Below are 6,000 nucleotides of genomic sequence, written 5' to 3' on the forward strand. Positions count from 1 at the left end.
ACATCCTCACAGAGGCTGACATCTTGGCTGAGGGATCCATGATGGGATTTATCAAAGGCAAGTTCTACAATCGCTGCACCAGGTTACACGAATTACTTGCCAATGTTTTGGAGCAAAAGTTGTATGAACGGTTTCTTACCAGCTTGGCTGAAGATGAACGCTACTCGTTCCAAGATGTGATGAATGCTGTTCCAAATGACCCAAACCTCGTTGAGGCATACCTGGCAGATCCAGTCATCAATGAGCATCTGCAGAAATATGAGGATTTCTTTTCATCAGTTCTTGATGGTTTGCTTGGGCCAACAGCTCAGTTTTGGGGAATTTACATATTCCTCATCAATCGCCTACTTCGTGAGCTACAACGCTGTGTTAAGATGAATGATGTAGGAGGATACATTGATGTGTTTCCGATGATGTTAGATGTGTTCTTTGCTCTCAACCGTCCAAATTATGCCAGATGGGGAACCCTGTTTCTGCAGAAGTTACAGAGATCAGGCCCAGAACTTTGAAATGTTCTTGAGAGGGGTGCTTTCTCAATCAGGCGCACCAAGAAGGACTTCAGCAGATCTGCCGTGGACTTGTCTCTCGAGCAAACCGTGAACAGGGATGCAGCTTCACAGATGAAGGGAATCGTTGCATTTCGCAACTCAGAGGCTGCCATGCGACGTTGGTCATTGACTATGACACAAAGAGCAATGGCTGTGTCAGAACTTAGGACATTTGCAGGTTTAGAAGTTGGGGAGCATGCTACTGCCCAGTGCCGTCCCTCTCGAATCAAGAAGGACAATGAACAGATGGCTGCACTCAGTGCTAAAATTGAGGAATTTTGTAATCCTTTTTCTGATGATGCACCGGAGTCCCTTGTTAATTTAGCAAGTGGTCAAGCAGCTTCCAAGGCTACAGAAGCGTATCTGTTGAACACATTGAAAAGAGGAACACAGAGGAGAAAGAAATTCCAAGGTGAATGGGACACTGATTCCAGTCGATTCCTGAAACCCGTTAAGCGAATAAAAATACAGAACTTTGCAACCGAAAATGTCAAGAAGAAGGCTACATTGCTTCACAGGCGGAGAAAACAAATGCCGAGAGCATGCGCGACATATTCATTCGAATGGTTGTGGTCATTGCAGGGAAGACTGGATTTGATCTAAAGAAAGTTCTAGCATTCCCAATCATCACCCATCCTTTGGCACTTGCACACAGTGATGGCGCACACATCAAAACTCCGAAGTCAGCCCTGTTGAATAAACTTGAGGAATTACAGACAGAGCCAGTAACGGAAACTGAGCTTCCGCTTAGCTACACTCAGGTCTATGATGGCGGACTTCTCCTACATTCTGTTCTCTCCCAGATTAGCATGGGGGCATCTTACGCATCCATCGCCAAATCACTGCTGTCTGTTGTTTGTTCTGGCAGGGGAAATGAGGTGCACGTTTGTCTTGACAAATATGTTGAGAACTCCATAAAGGACAGTGAGAAGAAGTTGAGAGGGGCAATAGATCAGGCATCAGACCATTAGACAAAATGGCAAGAAGCTACTTACCAATGGGATTTTCAAGAATGCGCTAGCTAAGTTCCTTTTGACTGAGTGGCAGAAAAACCACAACTGGAACTTTTTTAGGGGAAAGACTGTGGTTGTCTCATTCGGTGGTGAATGCTACCAGTACATTCCTAGTGATGAGCTTGAGAACATCTCTGTGACCTGCCCAGCAAACCTTCAGGCTGACCATGAAGAGGCAGACACCCTCATTGGATTCCATATCACCAACATCAATTCTGGTAGCATCCTCGTACGAGCATCAGACACAGATGTCCTGGTTATACTCATTGGTGCCCTAGGACAGCAACGCCCAGAAGTTCGATCCATGACCAAAATCATCATGGACTGTGGACAGGGGAACAATAGACGTTACATCAATGTAACCAACATCACCAACGTCCTTGAAGAATGCCAAGCGGGACTTGCGAGAGCACTCCCTGGATTCCATGCATTCACTGGGTGTGACTTCACATCTGCCTTTTTCAGGCGAGTTGACAATATATGTAATTTTGACAACTGCAGCAGCATCTTACGGTATAACTAAACTAATGCCATAATATTTAATTACAGTTCGGATACATTCAGATATACTAAATACAGCTAGCCTGTGCTTACATCCATCTGTGCTTGTTATTTTTTCAGGAAAGGCAAAGTCAAGCCCTTTGACATTCTGATGAAAGACAAGTCAGGACAATTTATCAAACTCTTCATCACCATGGGGGACCCAAATGCGACAGTCGATATGGATGTGGCATCGGCATTCGTTTGCCGCATATATGCCCAAAGCAAGATCACTGATGTTGATGAAGCACGGTACAGGAAGTTAGTACAGATTACTGGCAAAGTAAATCAGGTATGAAGATGGAATGGATAATGGGGGAAAATGAGTTTTGAACATTAAAATCATTGAATAAAATTTTTAAGATCGATCTACATGAATGTGTTTTGACCTATGTATACAGAGGTTAACAAATCTTTCAGGTATTAAACTTATTTTGCCGCATTTCAGGATGACCCATTGGCAAATGTCAAACGAGTTGACTGTGCTTTGTTGCCACCTTGTCAACGTACTCTTCAGATGAAGGTTAAGAGGTCGCAATATGTCACAACATTGTGGATCCAAGCAACAACCGCACATCCTGGGAATGGATTATCACCCACAGACTATGGCTGGGCTGAAAGCAACAGCCTTCTCATACCTATATGGTTCCAAGGATCCGCAACACCAGATGCTCTCTTTGATGAAGAATGCGCCAACAGTGACAGCGATGAAACTATCATTGTTGGAGAGGAGGCTGATCCTGACGTCGCCGAGGGTGAAGAACCGATTGATTCAGATGAGGCATGGAGTGAAGATTCTGATTTGGAGGACGATGAAGGCTTCGAATAATTATATTCAATGTAGAAATTCACAAGCTCATGACTGTAACAGTATTATTAGCCCCATTGATCTTGACATGGTTAATATTTTGCAAGTGGTCATATTTTGTAAGGTGGAATGGCTAGCCTAGCTTATCTGGGTCATCCAAGGGCAAGGCCATTTACATTGCATTACAGTGCATCTGGCAGGGGTACCCCACCATTCGAAATGTCTGGCAATGGTCATTTGGGATAAGCATTAACATGGTTAACATTTTGCAAGTGGTTTTATGTTGTTAGCCCACAAGCTAATCTCGGTCACCTCCGAGGGTGTGGCCCTTTCAAAGTGTCTGGCGCGGCCATCCCACCACAAAAATTGTCTGGCGTTAGTGATTTTTGAAAGAGTTTGCAGTACTGAACAATTTAGCATCAGTTTGAATTTGTTAGTCACAAAGCTGATCTAGCTCAAACTTTTCTTGTCCTATTTTGGTATCTGCCAGGGGTAGGCCACCACCAGAAATGTCTGTATTTGCTTAATTATCACACAATACAACATGCTGATTGAATTTCAATATGTTTCATTTTGTTAGAAGGTAGAGCTAATCTGGCTCGAATTTTCAGTGCCTTTTCACGGCCCTCATGACCACACCCACCACAGCAAGATCGGCAGATGTCCATTTCTCTAGACAGTGACCCTTGTACTAAATGCTGTGCACATGGGAATTTGTTAGCTTTCCAGCTACCCTGACCCCTGTGGGCTCCTGCTCTATAACACGGAAAAATTACAAGTAGACTTTGAGAGCCTGGCAGACATGCAACAACAGAGTCCAAAGCAAGAAATTGACCACTGGCTAAGGAATAAAGCAACCCTGGACAAAAATGTTGATATGTCGACAGATAATAAACCAATCTTGCCAAAAAATCTGTATAAGTGGGCCGCTATTTTGAGCCATGGTGTTACACATGTCTCAACAGGAGGGATGTGCCACATTATTAACACCCACTTTACTACATATGAATTTAATTCTTATTCAAAAATTTTTGTAGAGCGTGTTTAACGTGTGCAAAACACAATGCCCAGGGCAACTTGCGACCTAGGCGTGGCCAATTTCCAAAACCAAAATATCCATTTCAAGTAAGTCACACGGACTTATTGAGCTGAATAAAAGTGAAGGAAAACAGTACTGCCTTGTCATAATAGATGCATTTACAAAGTGGATAGAGCTGTTTCCAACTAAAACACCAGATGCCCTCACAGTGGCAAAAGCACTTTGCAAGGATATCATACCGAGGTATGGCATCCCTGAGACCATCTATTCTGATAATGGCAGTCACTTTGTAAATCAACTTGTACAGAAAATAGGAACAATGTTCCACATGGACTTGAAGAACCATTGCACGTACCATCCCCAAAGTGCAGGACTGGTAGAGAGAATGAACGGCACAATAAAAAACAGACTTAAAAAATGCATGGAAGAAACAAAGCGTCCATGGACACAATGTTTAGATCTTGTTAAATTACACATAAACATAACGGCAATAAATGGTTTGAGTCCATATGAAACGTTGTTTGGTAAACCTTATAGGCCACAGTTCAAAAACATGTGGGAGACTGATGATGATTCCACTTTGGCAGATTACATGAGGCTACTGCTGCAAAGGCTTAAAGGTGTACAACCAGAACTGGAAGGAGACGACAACCAAGTATCACCAACAACAGCTGTGAAGCCAGGCGACTGGGTGTTGATTAAAAGCGTAAAAAGAAAACACTGGCACACTCCCAAGTGGGAAGGGCCTTATCAAGTATTATTAACGACACCCACGACATTAAAAATTGCAGAAAGAAATACTTGGATACATCAAACCCATTGTAAAGTAGTCATTGGTCAGGAGTCTGACAAGGAAGGTAAAGACCCGTCTGTGACGCAGGGGACTTCAGAGTCCTAGACTCTGGGGCATCGTGCTGAGCAGTGAAGATTATAGCACATACCCTGGTCCAGAAAACTGAACAATGCATCCTAGTTCTAAGATCACTATTGTAACAGGCTTGGTGTTCCTAACAGGTTGCAGTGTACTTGTATGGGAACGCTTCTCCATAAATAAAAACAATAACAACACGCTGAAAGTAAGTGACCGCAGTAGACCACCCACTGTAGAATGCATTAGAGATGTAGCCGCAACACGGGGCCAACAATACACAGGATACACAGGACCACAATTTTGTATTCATGCAAACCAAAATACCACCATAACCATCCCGTGGAGCTCATTGTATAATGAGTATGGACAATCTGCAACAGACTATGGACCCGAATACAACTGGTACATAACCGAGAAATCACGATCATGGACTTCCCTGATCGCTGAAACAGACGAAGATTGGACAAAGTGGTCCACAGGGACAGCGGCCGAGTGGTGTAAAAATGTGACTATAACCAAGACAGCCATGGGTCTCTACATAACCGTAGTGGCAGGCCTAAACCCATGTTACCTAATCCATAACTGCACAGAATGGTACATATGTGCCCAAGCGTCAGGAAGTGACCCCACTTCTCCGGATTGTACCAGCACAGATCAATGCTACTTGTGTCCCAGAAGTGATGATAAAAATGTCCACACTGTCACCATCATGTTCAGAATATAACACCATATTCCCAGTTGTCAATAGAACAAAAAGACCCCCACCTTTCTCTGCTAAAGTAGCCCTGGCAAATTTCACCTGTGTACAGCTAAAAGGTACCGCAAAGAATGTAGGTCACGTGGAGTCCAAATATTGTAGACATGTAATAGATGAAGATACCTACAACATAGTAGGGGGAAACACACCCCCATCAACCCTGTACTCTAGAGCAGACGTGTGGTGGTGGTGCGGGGACGAATACCTTGATGACATCGTATATGACGTGACCGGAACATGTGCAGTAGTGACATTACTGATTCCAGTATCTATTTACCCTATGAATGTTGACATGTTACTAAATGCTATCTTTGAAGCAGGTAAACATCACATCCCAAACTACTTCCAAAAGAAGAGAGAAGTTCCAGCCCCCGACTGGATGATGCAACACAATCCCACTTACATCGATGCCATCAGCGTGCCA

This window comes from Doryrhamphus excisus, unplaced genomic scaffold (genome assembly GCF_037039965.1).
Source record: "Doryrhamphus excisus strain RoL-2023G ecotype Guam unplaced genomic scaffold, RoL_Dexc_Guam_v1.1 HiC_scaffold_24, whole genome shotgun sequence".
Classification (NCBI taxonomy): domain Eukaryota; kingdom Metazoa; phylum Chordata; class Actinopteri; order Syngnathiformes; family Syngnathidae; genus Doryrhamphus; species Doryrhamphus excisus.